Below are 20,745 nucleotides of genomic sequence, written 5' to 3'. Positions count from 1 at the left end.
ACTCCAATTGACATACTAAATTATATAAAAATGTTAGATTCATTTCCAAATACATGCATTGCTTATTGAATTTTACTAACAATATTTGTTACATTTGCTCTGTATAGAGAAGTTTTTCAAAATTAAAATTAATAAAATCATATCTAAGATCGACAATGTATCAAGAAAGATTAAGTGAATTAGCTATATTATTTATTGAAAATGAGAAGTTAGAAGAACTTGAATACAAAAATTTAATTAGTCAACTTGCATCTCAAAAGGAAGAAAAATAGATTTTAAATGAAATATATTATAATATTATAATATAAAAATATTAAATAAATATTAATTTAATTCATATTTAAATATAAAAAATGCCCAAATTTATTTCTCGCCTAAGGCCCCAAAATGTGTAGGGTCGGCCTTGGTCTCTTGATCCGTAATTGAGTCTTTAATTGCAATCTCCCAGTTTAGGCAATTCTAGAATTGTTCAAATGGTTCTCAAGTTACAATCAACACAAAAACTCTAAAGGTTGCATTATGTGTGATGGTCTTCATTTCATCACAAAGGATTTGGGCAATTTAAAAGGGAGAAGGTAGAGAGAAAACATTGGATTTTGCTCTAGGGTTTATCGGTTCTCTCTAGCTCTTCAAATGAGATTTTTGGGTGTTGAAATTTGTGGGAAATGGGATCTTATATAGCGAGAGTAAGGGTTGGAGTACAAGAGAAAAAAATAAAAATTGTCTTAGGTTCATATGTGTGAGAAAGAGGGGCGAACTTTTTGTTTAATTACATGAACACACAGGATTAAGTATAGAAAATTACAATGAAATTTGTCATGAAATTAGCCTGCAACTAAGAGCCCTAACATACTTGAAATGAAGAGAGATTCTATTTTATGATTACAATTTTATTGATGATTGGATAGTGAATAGTGTCTTGTCATTTAAAATTTGAAAATGTTATAGTACTCGTTACATATTTTAGATTAACAATAATATTTGTTAATGAAAACTATAAAATGGGTCTATTTCAAGTGGAGAAAATCCTAAAATCAAGTTATACAGACATTATGTATATCATACAATTATGGTATGCCAAAGGCGGTGAGACCATTGTATTTTTATCACAAAGCTGAATTCCAATAAATATAATATAATAACAGGCACGTCCTCTATATATTAACTTGGAAAAAATATATCTGAGGTTCTTAATTAACTTTTATTAAAAAAAAAAAAATCAAATTTCAAGGAATAAAAGATAAGTTAGACCAAATCTCAGGGACTAAATAAGTAAATATATTTTTTCGCTTATTACTTTTACTTCACTTTTTTTAGTTGGTGAAGAAATTAGAATCTAAGATGTATTCAAATCCCATCCACCTATTTACCACCAAAACCAAGCTCCATCGTTGTAATTGCTTTTGCATGTTCTAATAGTTGAATTTCATACAAAGTGGAAAAGGCTTTCGGCAAAAAGGAACAAAATGGAAAAAAGCATTTTCCTCAGAAAGCTCGTTTATGGTCTTCACTCACCCACCAAGCATTAAAAAGTAAGGCTTCAGATACATTGTATTTAGACGCATTCTTAGTTCCTCCAACTTTTCATGACACAGTATCTGTCGAGTGAAGAAGACGCTTGTTTCGTGGATTACACAATATTTAGAGGAGACTTTTAAAAACCATCCAACTTTACAGCTTGTCCTAATGGTTGTTTCTGTACGAGGATCTATGACAACACATCTAGGAGAGGAATGTTTAATGTTAAAACCATGATCAAAATTTCACTAACCTATAGGAGATTAAAGGTTAATTTATTAGAACATGATAATCCATCAAGAATGGAGAATGTTGATGCGGCGGCAGATATGATCCCTATACAATCAATAATGCTACTACACACAAATGCACACTTTATTATAATTGTCTTATGTGGAGACTGTGATTGACGGTCTATTAGTACTATACTACTAATCGTCAAAGACGAGCTATTATTAGTGTGAACACAAGGGGTATGTGAAGCTAGATTGTGTATTGTTGGATTTAAGTTATATATGTGGTAACTTTAAACAATATTACATCATCTAATAATTTTTATTGGATTAATATTTCAAAAATCTCATTTCTTAGATTACATGTTGTTTATATTCTTAACACATACCAAATTTCGTATCAATTGGACATTGTTTACTTTTCGATTTAGAAACCTATATTTTATGCATAATTTTAAATACAAAATTTAAACATTTGAATGTTAACATAGTTATTGATCTCAGATTATCTTGAAAATTTTTAAGTATGTAGAGTATAAGAAGAAAATTTATTCCAATAGTGGATTTGTTGAAATTCACACCTAATAAGAAATTATTAAGTGGATTTTTTTACAATAATTTACATAAAAAGTCATAAAAAATTAAATATTAATGAATTCACTAAAATTATTCTTAACCATTTAGATTTCCTAAGTCCGTTATATATTAGAATTAACATTTGTAATATTTATTCTATGTAATTAAAAAGATTACTAATGGAATAAATACATTTATTTTCTTAGTTTAATTATTTTAATTGGTGGATTAATTAGTTAGGTATAATAAAGTTTTGATGTCATTTTTCTAAAATTTATATGAGAAAAAATTGATTTAAAATATGGTTCCTTATCAAATTTAGTTGTTTTTGCTGTAAGTACACAATTACACCTGGATCCAAAGAAGGTTATGGGCTCAGGCCCAATGAGCCTTAAACAATGAAATTTGTAGAGTGTGGGTTTGAAATCTAGATTAAAGGTACTGAGAACTTAATAACAGGCTTCTATAAATAAACACTGGTAAATAACGAATGATAATTGCAAATGGGTCTCCTCGGACTTGAGCCGAGGACTACTCCTTTACTATTTCTCTTTCTTCCTTAAAGATTACAATTCTTCATTTCTTTCTTCGTCTCAGACCCCCCTCCCTCTTTGGCCCTCACCCCCCTTAAATACTTCCTTCCATGATACTTTTTGGACAGTGACTAGAAGTTTCAGCCCTACTGTTCAGGGGTCACTTCCCCATTAATGCGGCCAGGGAGGTAAGTGCAGAGCCTTTAATGCGGAGGTGGCAGCCTTTGCTCTTGATATTTTCTTTAACACTGGTGCATCTAGAAGGTTCAGGGTGTCCCCCTTTAACCATCAGTCTTTCCAGAGTTGTGCCTTGACCTTCATAATGAAGTTTTAAGTTCTCTTGGATCTGTCTGAGGAGAAGCTCCCCCTCGGCTGTATCCTCGGATCCTCGGCGTATGGGCCAATTCGTAGAGTTTAATTCTGGAGCAGGTCGGCCCTCCATGCTACAGTCCAAAAGCCCATATGCCCACTTGGGTCCTTTTACTCCCCACAATAGCCCCTAAAAACTCTATTTTATATCATCCGAGGAGAAAAAATAGGGTTTTGATTAAACGAGGACTTACCCCACACGTTTTGTAAATAACCGCACGTGTGGAAATCGTTTCGCGTTCCAGAGGATGCCACTTGGCGGTTTTATTTTAAAAAACGCGCGCATTTATTACCGTAAGTTACACTTTGTCCCCCACGTTCAACGATGAGATGAGCATCCAAGGGCCCCTGTTACTCCATGAAAATTTGGGTGGGACAAATGCAATTTCAAGGCCGCTTCCCGCACGTCGTGACGCTTCGGGAACCTGCGCCCTCATTTATTTCCTCAGAGGCTAATCCCATCAAAACATTAGTTGATGGGGCTGACGAAGATAAGCATAGACGAAGCTGCCTTCACGGACGAACATGACCAGTATCCGCATCATCAAAAAGAGTTAATGCCATTCAATGCTGCCAATAAAGCCCCAACCGTTACAAGACCAGCTGGACGAACTGATGGGAACGCATTAAAGTCCATAACTCCACCAGAGACGTTATCAGGGAGTCATTAACACTCCAACGGCTATAATCCCCAATGGTATATAAAACCCTCACAACACCAATACAAGGTACACAAAAAAACAGCATCACAACCTGAACTAATTTTATATTTCGATTATTGTCTTCTTTCATACTGACTTTATCATCGGAGGCGTTGTGGCAGGCACCACACCGGTGACCACTTGAATAAGTTCTTGCTCCCGCAGGGTCGTCAGAGTACTGCCAGGAGCCATCTGGACGAATCCCAGCAAACCGATGAGATACTGCTTCATTAGTTTGGCGCCGTCTATGGGGAAGACTTTCTCATACAACCAGAATGTGGTCCCTACCAGCTCCAGATGGAATCCAACCAGGACTCAGCGGCCTTGGCGCAGCAAGTCCGAAATCTCGCAGCCACCATCGAAGAACTTACCAGACAGAATCAAGAGATGAGACAGAGGTTACAGCAAGAAGAGAACCGGTCAAGAGCTGTCCAAGAGGACGAAGGGGATAGTTATGGAAGAAGTGGCCGACGGAGAACGGTAACCCCAGAGGAACAGCATTCCGACATCCTCCAAGAGATGAGAAAGGAGATGGATGAATTAAGAAATGCCATCAAAGAAAAGACCGATTGAAGCCTGGATAAAATGGTCAGAGCAACGGACTCCCCTTTTACCATGGCAGTCCTAGAATGACCGGTACCAGCGAAATTTCGGTTGCCTCAGCTCGAGCCTTTTGACGGGATCAAGGATCCCCAAGATCACCTTAACACCTTCAAGACGACTTTAGGCCTTCAACAGCCCCCTGATGAGATCATGTGTCGATCTTTCCCCACTACGCTGAAGGGAGCTGGACGAGAGTGGTTCACGAGATTGCCCACTTCGTCCATCGACAACTTTGAGCAGTTAAGTAACGCTTTCCTGCGCCATTTTGTCGGGGGGCAACACCCCAAGAGACCAGCGGATCACCTACTCACTATTAAGCAAGGAGAGAGGGAGACCTTGCGGTCGTACGTAAAACGCTTCACTCGAGAGACCCTAGAGGTGGACAACGCGGACGATAAGGTCTAGCTGACGACATTTAAAGCAGGGCTTAAGTCCAAAGAATTTGTCGTCTCGTTAGCAAAGAATCCGCCCCGGACAATGGCAGAGATGCTATTGAAGGCCCAAAAGTACATGAATGCTGAGGACGCACTGGCGGCCATCGTAGACGAGGGGAAGTCGAAGATGGAAGGAAGGAAGGAAGACGAACGCAGGGGACAAAAGAGGGAGCGCCCAAGCCGCCGGGGAGGTGACATTGACAGACGAAAAGACGAGAAAGCTCCACGACCGGTAAAATTCACACCTCTAATTATGCCTGTTGACAAGATTTTGACGCAGATCTAGGATCAACACCACCTAAAGTGGCCGAGGCCCTTGCACTCGTCACCAAGTGTGCGGGACAAAAGCAAATACTGCCGATTCCACAAGGATCACGGCCATTACACAGAAGATTGCCGAGATCTGAAAGGACAGATAGAAGAATTGATACGGAAAGGAAAACTTCAGAAGTACGTAAAGAAGGCGGACTCCAACAGGTTCAGGGAGGGCGACACGAGCCAACGAGAGCCCTCGTCCAAGAACGAGAGTCGCCAATCTCAACCACAAGAGTTGATCGGGGAGATAAGCACAATAGCAGGAGGACCTTTCATAGGGGGATCATACAAGTCCCTCAAGAAAGCATGCCAGAGACAAGTAAACAGTGTCCATATGGAACCCCTATTGAAACAAAGACGGACGAACCAGGATATATTCTTCAGCGAAGAGGATGTAAGGGGAGTCAAGCAGCCCCATAACAACCCTCTGGTGATAGCACTCACAATTGAAGGGTTCAACACTAAAAGGATCCTCGTCGACAACGGTAGCTCTGCAGACATCATGTACCTATCGGCCTTCCAACAGTTGAAACTAGGTCCTGGTAGATTGCGCCCGTTTGAGTCCCCCCTCGTCAGCTTTAGCGGTGACAGAGTATATCCCAAGGGCATTGTGACACTAAAAGTCACAATAGGCGCCTACCCGAAGCAGCAGACCCGTCATCTGGACTTCTTAGTGGTAGATTGCCCCTCTTCATACAATGTGATCATTGGGAGACCCACGCTCAACCGGTGGAAAGTAGCAACGTCCACCTACTGCCTAAAGATAAAATTCCCAACCGAAGACGGAGTCGGTGAGGTAAAAGGAGACCAAGTTTTGGCCAGAGAATGCTACCAGGCCGTGTTGGCTGCAGGAGAAAACCACACATGGACGATCGAGGGAGAAAAAGAAGACAACATGGAAGCCATGGAAACGGTGGAACTCGTTGAGGGGGAAAACTCAAAGGTGACGAGGATAGGTACAACCATAAGCCCCGAGATGAGGAATGAACTCGTCCATTTCCTTAAAGGAAATTTGGACATATTTGCATGGAGTCACGAAGATATGCCGGGTATACCATGTCAGGTAATCCAGCACGAGTTGAAGACAGATCCAGAGAAAAAACCCGTCCAGCAGAAACGACGGGTCTTTGCCCCCGAACGAAACCAAGCAATCACGGAAGAAGTTAACAGATTGTTGTAGGCAGACTTCATCCGAGAAGTTTACTATCCCGAATGGCTGGCCAACGTCGTGCTAGTGAAGAAAGCAAATGGAAAGTGGAGAATGTGTGTGGACTTCACGGACCTGAACAAGGCCTGCCCGAAGGATAGTTTTCCCCTACCGAGGATAGATCAGTTGGTAGACTCTACGGCTGGACATAAATTACTAACATTCATGGATGCATTTTCAGGTTACAACCAGATAAAGATGGCTGAGGAAGATCAGGAAAAAATTGCTTTCATCACAAGCCAAGGACTCTACTGCGATAAGGTAATGCCCTTCGGACTAAAGAACGCAAGAGCAACGTACCAAAGACTGGTAAACAAGATATTCAGCAAGCAAATTGGGAGAAATATGGAGGTATATGTGGACGATATGCTCGTTAAGAGCAAAGAAGAGTTGACTCACCTGGACGACCTGGGAGAGACATTTAACACCCTCCGAAGATACCAGATGAAGCTCAATCCTAGTAAGTGTGTGTTTGGAGTAGCTTCAGGAAAGTTCTTAGGGTTTATGGTATCCCAGAGAGGAATAGAAGCAAACCCAGAGAAGGTGCAAGCAATACTCAACATGGTATCACCCAAGATCATCAAGGAAGTCCAAAAGCTCACAGGAAGGATAGCTGCACTCAATAGGTTCGTCTCTAAAGCGACGGACAAATGTCTCCCATTTTTCAAAACATTGAAGCAAGCCTTCGCCTGGATTGACGAATGTAAGGCAGCTTTTCAAGAGCTCAAGCGTTACCTCGGTAGCCCACCCATCTTGAGTCCCTCAAAAGCAGGGGAAAGCCTTTATCTATACCTGGCAGCATCAGCTACGGCCGTCAGTGCGGCCTTAATTCGCGAGGAAGATAAGAAGCAGCTCCCAGTTTACTATGTCAGCCAAGCCTTCCAAGGAGCAGAGGCCAGGTATCCCAGGATTGAGAAGATTGTTTTCGCCCTAATAGTGGCTTCACGAAAGCTACGACCATACTTCGAAGCACACCCTATCCTTGTAATGACGGATCAACCCATCAGGAAATCCATGAACAAGCCTAAAGCAGCTAGGAGAATGGTCCAATGGGCAATTGAACTCAGCCAATTCGACATCGAATACCATCCCAGAACGGCCATCAAGGCGCAAGCTCTGGCAGACTTCATAGCGGAGTTCACCCTTCCAGACGATGACGACGACAAAAATGAGGTGGAACGGTGGACGATTCAGACTGACGGATCGTCAACCCAAAAGAGGGGAGGAGTAGGGGTCATTATAAACACCCCCGATGGAGAAAAACTCCCATATGGAGTCCAATTAAAATTCCCGGCAACCAACAACGAGGCTGAGTACGAAGGCATACTGACGGGACTGAGACTTGGCAAAGCCCTCGGGATTAAGAACCTGCTTATTCAGAGCGACTCGAAACTGGCAATAGGGCAGATCAGGGAAAAGTATGAGGCGAAGGAAGAAAGGATGCAGAAATACCTCAAGCTGATTAAACATTTAGCTCGTGGGTTCGACAAGTTGAAATTCGTCCGGATCCCAAGAAACCAGAATGCAGCGGCGGACGAGGTCGCAAAAATGGCCTCGTCCGAAGAAGAACCAACGAACAATGAGATTCTCATGGAGATTCAGAAATACCCTAGCATCAAGGAAGTCCCAGTATTCCCCATCCAGAACATAGGTGGTTGGATGGCACCGATCGTCTCATACCTTCAAGACGGGCATCTCCCTCATGACTCAATGGAGGCCAGGAAGATTAAAGCAAGGGCGGCCAGATTTACAATTTTGAATGATACCTTATACAAAAGAGGGTTCTCCTTGCCTTATTTGAAGTGTATCGACGAGGAAGAAGCTAAGTACGTGCTCCACGAAATCCACGAAGGGATTTGCGGAGACCACGCTGGGCCCAGATCCTTGGTAAGCAAAGTTATTAGAGCAGGATATTTCTGGCCAACTATGTAGGCAGACGCTATGGAGCTCGTCAAGAGGTGCGATAAGTGCCAGAGGTTCGGGAACGTCCAGAGGCTGCCAGTAGAAAAGATGACAACAATTACCTCCCCCTGGCCATTCACACAATGGGGGATCGATATCTTCGGCCCATTACCCCTTGGAAAAGGACAGGTACGATTCTTGCTCGTCGCTATCGACTACTTCACTAAATGGGTCGAAGCAGAAGCAATAGCAACGATCACAGAGGCGAGAACCCGTAGATTCGTGTGGAGAAATATAATTTGCAGGTTCGGGATTCCGCAAACGATCATTTCAGATAATGGCCGACAGTTCGACAGCCAGGGATTTATAGACTTTTGCTCGGGGCTAGGTATCAAGAATAAGTTCTCGTCACCTGGGCACCCACAGTCTAATGGGCAAACGGAAGTAACTAATCGAACGCTGCTCAAAATCATCAAAGCACGACTAGACGAAGCTAAGGGCGCGTGGCCAGAAGAATTGCCCAATGTCTTGTGGGCCTACAGAACAACAGCAAGAACCCCCACGGGAGAGACGCCTTTCAGGCTCACTTATGGCACTGAAGCAGTAATCCCAGTCGAGGTGGGTATGGCCAGCACCAGGCGAGAAGTATTCCGTGAGGAGAACAACGACGACTAGCTTTGAACCAATCTGGATTGCTTCGACGAGGTAAGGGACAAAGCCTCGAACATGACGATGAAGTACCAGCAGAAGATGACTGAATACTATAACAAAAGGGTTAGGCTCAGAAGACTAGAAATTGGCGACCTCGTCTTACGTAAGGTGACGACTGCAACTAGAAACTCCGCCCACGGGAAACTCGGTCCCACATGGGAAGGACCTTACAAAGTCGTGCACTACTCCCGACAAGGTAGCTATCATTTGGAGACCCTAGACGGACAGAAACTCCCGCGACCTTGGAACATAGAACACTTGAAGAAATACCACCCACAGATGTAAATCGAGAATGTACCAATTCGTCAAAATTAATGAAATAATGGTTCAAATAATGTGTTCATACAGGTACCAAGTCCCGGAGACCCAGAAAACACAAAAATGCTAAGTAATAAGATTCCGCATCGACGGATGTACATTACTGACGAAGGCAAAAACAAAAGAAAAATGCCTACGTAATAAGATTCCGCGTCGACGGATGTACATTACTGACGAAGGCAAAAACAAAAAAAAATGCCTAAGTAATAAGATTCCGCATCGACGGATGTACATTACTAACGAAGGCAAAAACAAAAGAAAAATGCCTAAGTAATAAGATTCCGCGTCGACGAATGTACATTACTGACGAAGGCAAAAACAAACAAAAATGCCTAAGTAATAAGATTCCGCGTTGACGGATGTACATTACTAACGAAGGCAGAAACAAAAAAAAATGCCTAAGTAATAAGATTCCGCATCGACGGATGTACATTACTGACGAAGGCAAAAAAAAAGAAAAAAAAAAAAGTGCCTAAGTAATAAGATTCCGTGTCGACGGATGTACATTACTGACGAAGGCAAAAACAAAAAAATGCCTAAGTAATAAGATTCCGCATCGACGGATGTACATTATTGACGAAGGCAAAAACAAAAAAAAATGCCTAAGTACAGAGGAAAGCTTAAGCAATAACGTTCCCACCGGATGAACATACATTGATGACGAATGCAAAAAATTGACATACAGGAGAACATGTCCAAGTAGATACGATATTATAAAAGCCTAAAAACCAAAGGCCATTGTTCATAGAAAAAAACCCATAAACACTGGGCTAAAAATACACATGAAAATTTTTTAGTTGTCCTGGAAATTGAGCCTTAAAAACATGTCAGGAACCTCAAAAAAAGAAAAAAGAAAGAAACTTCTTAATAACAGGTTCAAACATCCGGATCGGCATCGTCTTCAGCTGGGGCATCGAGGGCAGGGGCATCGATGACGCGAGCATCAGGAACGTCCCCAGGAGCTTCGGCGGCGGCGGCTTGGGCGGCCTCGTCAGCAGAGATCTCCTTGTTGACCTCCTCCATATCCAGCGCCTCCAAATCTACCCCGGAAGGATGCTTGATGCAATACCTCCTCAAGAGCTCGAACCCCTTAAAATACTAGCTGAAGAGCACGGAGTTGTACTCCTCGGTCTGTTGGAAGCCCTCGATGGCCCTAGAGGCGACGACCTTAATTTTTTCCTTCGCGGCTGCGAGCTGCTCGTCCTTTTCCAGAACCAGCTGTTGCTCAACCTTAAGATCGTCACCCAGCTTTTTGACCTCGTCCTTGTATTGGTGAACGTCCTCCATCGCGGCTATCAGGTCCCTCTTCAGCTTCGAGTTCTCCATCTCCAGGACTTTGATCCAAGAAAGCGAGGACTCGACCTTGGCTTCCTGAGCCAGATACTCCGTTGAAAAATGGATGGCTTCCCCTAACACCTAAAAAGAAAAAAGAAAAAAAAGAGACATGCGAAGGAATAAATAAGAAGGGGGGGCATATATGTAGATGCGTCATGTAAAACAAACAGGTTACCTGGACGAGCTTATGGACGTGACGACCCATCAACTCACTTGGGGTCGAACCTGAGAGCACCTTTAGGTCCTCAGCATTCACGACCCCATGAGCCCGATCCGTCGCCAACCTCTCGTCGTCCCAAATAGTGGACGAGTAGGCGGCCTCCTTTCCTCTGTCCGATGTACGAGGCCTCTTGGAAGCAGGTGTCGGGATTTCTTCTACCGAGGTGGCCGGAGAAGCCGTCCTCGTCGTCTCGGCACCCGAAACCACGGGTGTGGTCGAGGCCGTCGGAGTAACGGAAGAAACTTTGTCTTTCACACGAACCACCTTCTTCCCGAGGTTCGACAAGGGTTCGTCTTTCTTAGACCTCATTTTCTCATACATACCCTTGTTGAATTTCATCGTCATCTCTGCGAAAGGGAAAAATTTTATAAGAGAAAGAGCAAGGCAAACAAGTACAGCCACAGGGTTGAGTCCGACGAACTCAGAAGCTTACTCTTCTTTCCCTCGATATCAAGGCTCCGCAAGACGTAGGGAGACGGATCGAGGCCGAGGTTGTAGAAAGCGAGTGTCCTTGGGTCTACCAAGTCGTCCCAGTTTTCAATGGACTGGGAATACGTGATGGCCGCCTCGACGCACTCCTTGTACCTACTTTTCAACTTTGGTCTTCGTTTAACTGCACAAGAACGAAGAAAGTTAGTAACAATAACCTCAAAAAAAAAAAAAAAAACGAGAAAGGAGACTGACACACCTAAGGTCGGGGTTCCCCACCGACGAAGCAACCTGGGGATCTCACCCCAGTCCTGGCTAGAGGGAGTCTCAAAATCGTCCCCAGACACAAACACAAATCTGGACTTCCAGTACCTAAAGGACGAAGGTAAGCCCTTGACGATCCTGGTTCTTCTCTCCCAAGGTACTAGCTCGTAATACCCGTACTCTTTGGACTCTTTTAGACGGTATAAATAGACGAGCTCGTTTACCTTAATCATATCCCCGTTAGCGGCCAACCATATTTCCATACAGTTGACCACTATTCTCCACGAATTGGGCATAAGCTGCCCAGGGGCAATCCCCAGATATGCCAGGAGCTCCATCACAAACGGGTGGACAGGAAGCCTAAGTCCACAAGTGAAAGCGGCCTCATAGAAGCACACTTCACCGGGGAAAAACTGGCAAGCCCTATCGTCGTCAGTGGGGCGACGAACACGGACCCGCTCTGGAAACTGAAACCTATCCCTAAACTGACTGACGGCGTAAGAATCTAACCCGCACGGCTCCACGAGGGCATGAAAAGCCCTAACCTCTCTAAAAGTTGAGACGGCTGTATCTCCCTCCATAGGGTCGTCGCTAGATGACAACCTAGTATCGAGGTCACTAGACCTAGCCTCAGACATCAACTGCAACTCCTTCACCAAGTCTTCGAACCAATCGACCGACTCTCGGAGCAATGGAAACAAGTCACCTAAAACAACACCTAAGCTGCTACCCTAAAAAACAAAACCCCTCAAATTGGGAAAAGCGCCTAAAGACCCCCCTAAGCGAGCAAAGAGAAAAGAAATTGAAGGACAAGCTTCCCTAACCTCTAAATTACTAACCATGAACTCCCAGTCTAAAAAGAAAAATACTGAAATTCCCACAAAAAAGAGGGGGAGAAATAAACAAAAACACAGAAAGAACCAAGAAACAAAAAAAAAAAAAAAAAAACCAAAAATCAGATACTTGCGAAGAAGGAAAAGAGAAGAAGGGAGAAGAAGAAAAAGCTTACCTCGAAGAAGCGAGAAGCCCAACAGCCAAGCAAACAACCAAACTCGGAAAAAAGCAAAGAAATATACGAAGAGGGTGCTTAGAGGAGAAGAATTGAAGTTTGAAAGAAAATGAAAAGTAAAGTACAAAGAAAGGAGTTTAAAAACCAAATAGAGGTGAAAACCGAAAATCGGCGGGAAACCCAAGGGTCAGTCCCTTTCCAACCACATCACGCCACGTGGCCACAACCCATGTAACGCCGCCATAACGCATTCAATGCGGCATGAAATCCCAAAGGACAAAAAAAAAAAAAAAAAAAACTGTTCGGCTTCCACGATCGTCACCGACGACCATGAAGCCCGGGGGGCATCTGATGGGACTGACGAAGATAAGCATAGACGAAGCCGCCTTCACGGACGAACATGACCAGTATCCGCGTTATCAAAAAGAGTTAATGCCATTCAATGCTGCCAATAAAGCCCCGACCGTTACAAGACCAGCTGGACGAACTGATGGGAACGCATTAAAGTCCATAACTCCACCAGAGACGTTATCAGGGAGTCATTAACACTCCAACGGCTATAATCCCCAAGGGTATATAAAACCCTCACAACACCAATACAAGGTACACAAAAAAACAGCATCACAACCTGAACTAATTTTATATTTCGATTATTATCTTCTTTCATACTGACTTTATCATCGGAGGCGTTGTGGCAGGCACCACACTGGTGACCACTTGAATAAGTTCTTGCTCCCGCAGGGTCGTCAGAGTACTGCCAGGAGCCATCTGGACGAATCCCAGCAAACCGATGAGATACTGCTTCATCATCAGTAATCACCTTTTGTCTGCAGAAATCCGTGGAAATTCGCACAACTTGAAATTTGTAAGTTCTTATTCCTTTTCCTTAACCCTTTCTCCTCGGATCCTGTCCTCGGCCTCCCTTTTAACTGTTCCATCTCTTAGAACTTAGTCTTTCGTTTCTTTCTAATGGGAAAGTTTAAGTGTCTAGTAGATACCGCTGCTGGGATGAAGGGTTTTAGAGCTAAGTACCTCATTCCCAGCGATGTAGGTTTAAGATACTGCCCGGCGGAAGCCGTGGCCGGTTCTAGGAAAGCCGGAGAGGTCATCATCCCAATGGTTGCCTTCGTAGAAGGTGGGATGACCCTCCCAATGAAACCCGTTACCAGGGAGTATCTCCGCAACCACCGATTGTGCCCCGATCAGTGCGCTCCCAACGTTTTTAGGGTCTTAGGAAGCGTTGATGCTTTAAATGAGCAATGGGTCTGAACCTCACGTGGCATGATGTCGTCTTTATGTACGAATGCCACAAACTCACTGGAGTAGGTTATTACATCAAATCCCGCTCCAGCGTGGTTAGGTTAATCTCCTGTTTGCCCAAGTCCAATAAAGGCATGAAGGATGACTACCTCATCGTCTCTGGCAACTGGCACGACGGCCCCCACTGCCCAGTTGAGTGGGGAGATCCAGGTGCGACACCTTAGGATTTAACTTCCCACTCCATAACTCCCTAAATCATCTAGGAATGTGCATTCGCATTTACCTAAGCGTCTAACTTTAATTTATTATATGTTCTACGAATCTGACCATGTTTGTTTATTTGGATGTTTTTCTTTTGCAGATAAGCAAAACGTGCGCCCACGCTTAAGCCACTGCAACGTTGCAGATTTGAATAGAGTGCTACGCTCCGAGGTGTTCGTCAGCGAAGACTTACAACTTAGGGCGGCTCATTTGATTCTAGGGTACAAACCTGTCTCCTCGGACTTTCAGGAGATCGAGAATGCAATAATTGCGGGTGACCGGAGGCGAAGAAGGATTCATGTGGCCAGGCCACACTTCTTAGCTGACCAAGACCTTCCCGACGACCCCAACACCATTCTGTACAACCGTCCTATCTCGGCAACCCCCCTCTCAACACACTCCCAAGCAACTGCTGTCCCGGAGGAGCAGGTGTCCTCTTCACACATACTAGACGACGAAATAGATAACTTCCATCTCGAGGACATCGAAAGACCCCGAGGAAACCAATTCGTCGTACTTTCTGACGAGGAAGAGGAGCCCACCGAGGCCTCCGGAGTTGAAGGGTTCGTTGTTGCCCACCCCCCAGTCAAATCCGAGGAGGATATGGACAGACTTCACGGCCTTCTGACCAAGAAAGGCGAAAAAGTCGCCCAGAAGAAGACAGGAGGGTCCCAAGCTCTTCCATCCTTGCCACCTCCCCCTCCTCCAGCCGAACCCAAGCTTCCAGCTGAAGAGCCGAAAAAGAAAAGAAAGGGGGAGGCCGAGGAGACTGCTGGCGAAAAACAAAAAAGACCAAAACAACAGCCGCAGCCAACTCAGCAGCAGAAGCTAGATAAGGGCAAAGGCAGGGCTCGTTCAGTCGAGAGTGGGGAGATCCGAGATGTGGCCGAAGTGCGCCGAGCACCGGCCACCTGGTCTCCTGACCTAAGACTGGACGGTGCACCAATTTCCTGCCAGTCTAGTATCAGGGCAATCCAACAAGGCCACGCCCACCACCTGGCCGATGCATTGGAGCGCCCACTTCTGCTGCCCAAGGACATGGAAACCTTGGAGAGAATGAGCCAACCCCAACTATTCCTGTCTTTAAAAAGGGAATTAGCCCTGGTAAGTTTAATTTTTTATGAATATTTCCTTCTTCATAATACTGGATTAATAAGGAGTGTCCTGCTACATCTAATTCCTTAACAATTTATGTAGGCCGTTCAAGAAGTCTTTGTAGCCGAGAAGTTTGTAGAAGACTCTCGGAAGAAGGCCAGACTGGAGCTTGACATTCGAATGGAGACTGAGAAGTCCCTAGGCCAAGCCCTCGCAGAAAATGAGAAACTTGTCTCTCAGGTGGCTGATCTCAAAAGAGAAAGAGATGGTGCCGAGGCCAGCCTGAAGACTATGAAGACTCAAATAGAAGGGCAGCGCAAGCTTCTTCGTGAAAAATATGACAAGCTAGCCCAAGCCGAGAGGGAGCGCTCGGAATTGGAGAGGGAGCTTGCGCGAATGAAGAAGGAAGCCGGCGCATTCAAACGCTCTCTGGAGGCCGCCAAGCAGGCGAGTTATGAAGAAGGGGTAGCTGCAACAGAGGAACAGCTGACAGAGGCTTTCGCGGCCTTGTGCCGGGAGTACTGTCAGCAAGTCTGGGGGGAAGCTCTAAATGTAGCAGGTGTTCCTTCAGCCTCGGAGCTGAGGAAGTCCGAGAACGTTTGGCTTCCCCTGGAAATACAAGAGATCGAAGAGACTCCTGCTGTTGCTCCTGCCCCTGAGGCAACTCTTCCTGCTCTTCCTCCTACGGCCCCAAAGCTCGTTCCAGATCCTACAGAACCTTCAGGTTCCAACAAAGAGATGGAAGGGGGTGGGGATGCCGAGAAAGGCTTAAGCCAGACTGTGGAGCCCAATGTCCCTCCAACAAATGCAGCAGACAAAGGGAAACAAGTTCTGTCTCCCTTTGAGTTGGAGCTAAGAAACACCGAGGCAACCAGCACTTCTCAGCAAAACCCCCCTCCAAGAGTTTAGGGACCAGCCTAGGACTTATTTTTCTTTGTAATCAGAACTTAGCATGTAATGTATGCCAGAATTATTAATGAAAGACAATTTTTGTACAACTTTCTTTTATTTTATATTTGTTTTACTTTATTATTTTTGGGCTTGTCGTAAAAGTTCTCATGAAGACATAGTTAAAGGTAGGTCAGAACAAACAAATCCAACTCCAAGGTTTGCACAATTATAACCCCCACACAGCCATGCGCATATTTGCTTGGCAAAGTAGAATACTTAAGAACCTGACAGAGAGTAACTTAGTTTGGATATCAAACAATGCCTTAGTTAAACAATGCCTTATAATCTGTGGTATTGCTTTTAGTTGGATGTAAGGTCCGAGGACCATTCCTTACAAAAATTTGCTTAACACCTAAAGACATAGAATTTAAAATCCGAATTAATGAATGGTAAGATACTGATTTCCACAAAACGTGTAATAGAAATAAGAACAGTGACAAGATATTAAGAATAGTAACTTTAACTGTTAAATTTCCCAAAGTAGGAGGTCCGAGGACCCGGTATAACTAAGGTTCTGTTTAACAAATGCTAAGATATCAATTTCCACAAGGTTTGTGGTCCGAGGACTACACTTAACCAGGTTTCTGTTTGACTCTTAAGAACAGTAACTTCAAATGTTAATTTTCCCAAAGTAGGAGGTCCGAGGACCCGGCATAACTAAGGTTCTGTTTAACAAATGATAAGATATCAATTTTCACAAGGTTTGTGGTCCGAGGACTACACTTAACCAAGTTTCTGTTTGACTCTTAAGAACAGTAACTTCAAATGTTAATTTTCCCAAAGTAGGAGGTCCGAGGACCCGGCATAACTAAGGTTCTGTTTAACAAATGATAAGATATCAATTTCCACAAGGTTTGTGGTCCGAGGACTACACTTAACCAAGTTTCTGTTTGACTCTTAAGAACAGTAACTTCAAATGTTAATTTTCCCAAAGTAGGAGGTCCGAGGACCCGGCATAACTAAGGTTCTGTTTAACAAATGATAAGATATCAATTTCCACAAGGTTTGTGGTTCGAGGACTACATTTAACCAAGTTTCTGTTTGACTCTTAAGAACAGTAACTTCAAGTGCTGGAGGTACTTATAACTTTGAAATGTTAACTAACAAAAGCACCTTTTATTAATAATAATACATTCTAAGGTTATTTACATTCCATGGGCGTGGTACAATTCTTTCATCTAGGTCAGCTAGCCGATATGACCCTATGCCTGCTACTGAAACAATGCGATAGGAGCCTTCCCAGTTGGGTCCTAGCTTACCCCAAGCTGGGTTCTTAGAAGTGCCCACAACTTTTCTTAGTATAAGATCACCAGGTGCGAGCGGCCTCAGCTTCACGTGGGCATCATATCCCCGTTTTAGCTTCTGTTGATAATAAGCCATTTGGACCAAAGCTGCCTCGCGTTGTTCCTCAAGTAAATCAAGACCTTTCTCCAAGAGTCCATTGTTATTCTCCGGGCTAAAAGAACTTGTCTTCAGGGTGGGAAAACCAGATTCCAGGGGTATAACCGCCTCGGCTCCATAAGTCATAGAGAATGGTGTTTCTCCCGTGGACCTGCGCGGCGTAGTCCGATACGTCCACAGAACATGTGGAAGTTCCTCTACCCATCTGCCTTTCGCATCGTCCAACCTTTTCTTGAGCCCACTAATTATGACCTTGTTAACAGCCTCGGCTTGCCCATTTCCCTGAGGATAAGCTGGGGTTGAATATCTATTTATGATGCCCATATCACCACAGTATTTCCTAAAAGCCTTGTTGTCGAATTGAACGCCATTGTCTGAGATAAGTGTGTGTGGAATACCGAATCTAGTGACGATGTTTTTCCAGACAAATTTCTTGGAGTCAACGTCTCTGATATTTGCTAAGGGCTCGGCCTCAACCCATTTAGTGAAATAGTCTGTCCCCACGAGAAGCCATCTTTTGTTTCCTGCAGCTCTCGGAAATGGCCCCACTATGTCCAATCCCCATTGTGCAAAAGGCCAAGGACTGGAGAAAGGGTTAAGAACCCCTCCAGGTTGATGAATATTAGGGGCGAACCTCTAGCATTGATCACATTTTTTGGCATAGTCCTGAGCCTCTCTCTGCATATTGGGCCACCAATAACCCTGAGTCAGAGCTCTATGGGCTAAGGATCTTCCCCCAGTGTGGCTTCCACAAATCCCCTCATGTAGTTCCTCCAATAGTGCTTCCGTTGATTCAGGGTGCACACACAACAAGTACGGTCTTGAGAAGGATCGTTTGTACAGTTTCTGGTCCTCGGACAACCAGAAACGTGGCGCCCTTCGACGTATCTTATCTGCTTTAGATTTGTCCTCAGGAAGGGTATCATTCTTAAGAAAAGATATAACCGGGTCGATCCAACTAAATCCAGGCCTTATCAGATGAATGTGAACTGTGCTGACAATGGTAAGGGTTGGCTCTAACAAATCCTCCACGAGGATGATCCTGGGCAAACCCTGAGCCGAAGACGTTGCCAACGTAGCCAAAGAATCTGCGTGAGTATTTCCACTCCTAGGAATATGAGCTAAGATGAAGGCGTCAAATTCGGCTTGCTGACGCTTGACCTGGGCCAAATATTCCTGCATTCTGGGGTCTCTAGCCTCCATGGTGCCCGTGACTTGGCCGACCACTAACTGAGAATCCGAGAACGCCTGGACTACCTTTCCACCCATCCTATGCACCATCTTCATGCCACCAAGACTGCTTCATACTCGGCCTCATTATTGGTAGCCGAGAACGCCAATCTCAAAGATTTTTCGAAGACAATTCCCTCAGGGGACATTAGGACAAGTTCAACACCAGATCCTCTCTGATTAGCTGCCCCATCCACATACACTTTCCAGGTTGGAAGTACTGCAGCTGTGATCACACCAACTGGCTTTTCATCCATGTGTGACTCTTTCAGGGTTTCTTCTAGAAATGGTTCGGTAAACTCTGCCACCAAGTCAGCGAGGACCTGGCCCTTCACCGAGGTGCGAGGCTTGTATTTAACATCAAAGGCTCCCAAAATGGTTCCCCATTTTGCCACCCTGCCAGACTAATCGGCACTGCGTAACACCGCCTTAAGAGGCAACTGGGTTAGGACCACCACAGTGTGAGACTGGAAATAATGAGGAAGCTTACGCGTGCCGTGAACTATGGCCAGAAGCGCTTTCTCTAGGAGCAGATAGCGCACCTCGGCCTCATTTAAAGACTTACTAACGTAGTAGACCGGTCTTTGCACCCCGCTTTCATTCCTTATAAGGACCAGGCTGACCGCGTGGACGGCCACCGCCAGATAAGCAAACAAGACCTCGTCCGCCTCGGGGAGAGACAAAATGGGTGGCCGAGAAAGATATTGCTTAAGCTGCTGGAAAGCTAACACGCAGTCCTCGGTCCATTGAAACCCTTTCCACTTATTCAACAATTGGAAGAAATGACAGCATCGGTCAGCTGACCGAGAGATAAACCTATTCAATGCAGCGATCATTCCGGTCAATTTCTGGATCTCTTTTGGGTTCCGAGGCGGCTGCAAATCCTGAATAGCCTTAACCTGCGCTGGGTTCACCTCTATGCCTCTGTGAGTAATCATGTATCCCAAAAACTTTTCGGACCCCACGCCAAAAGAGCACTTTGAGGCGTTGAGGCGCAGGTTGTACTTTCTTAGCACCTGAAAGGTGTCGGCCAGATCTTTCACGTGTGAAGGTATTGTTTTACTCTTCACCACCATATCATCCACATATACCTCAATGGTCTTCCCTAGTTGCTGTTCAAACATTTTGGTCATCATTCTTTGGTAGGTAGCCCCAGCATTCTTCAACCCAAATGGCATGACCTTATAGTAGTAGTTCCCTGTTGGAGTAATAAAAGCAGTCTTCTCTTGATCCTCCAATGCTAATGGAATCTGATGGTAACCCTGGAAGGCATCCAAAAAACTCATTCGAGGATGTCCGACAGTGGCATCCACCAGTTGATCAATACACGGCATTGAGAACGAATCCTTGGGGTAGGCCTTGTTCAAATCCGTGAAGTCCGCACATACTCTCCACGTTCCATTCTTCTTTTTAACCACAACCGTATGCGCCAACCATTCGGGGTAGAAAACTTCTTTAATAGCCCTAGCCCTCTTGAGTTTGAGCACCTCTTCCTTTACAGCCTCGTCATGCTCTTTGGAATAGTGCCGAGGTGGCTGCCTTCTCGGCATAATGGCAGGGTTGACGTTTAAATGATGACAAATGAAGCTCGGATCAACGCTTGGGGCCTCATAAGGGTCCCACGCAAAGACATCAATATTGTCCTTCGGAAATTCCAACAACTCCATCTTCTCTTAGTGTGGCAAACGTATGCCAACTTGGAAGAACCTCTCCGGGTCATCTGCTATTAAAAACTTCTCTAACTCCTCATAAACAGCCTCATCTCCTGTCACCGCCCCAGGTGCATCCGGAGCTGTTAATTGCTATGACTCTCGGATGGGCAAAGCTGATGACTCGGCTTCTGACTGATGAAGCACTGTGGCCGATATGC

Source organism: Castanea sativa, chromosome 2 (assembly GCF_040712315.1).
Source record: "Castanea sativa cultivar Marrone di Chiusa Pesio chromosome 2, ASM4071231v1".
Taxonomy (NCBI): domain Eukaryota; kingdom Viridiplantae; phylum Streptophyta; class Magnoliopsida; order Fagales; family Fagaceae; genus Castanea; species Castanea sativa.
Note: the sequence above shows the minus strand (reverse complement) of the source record.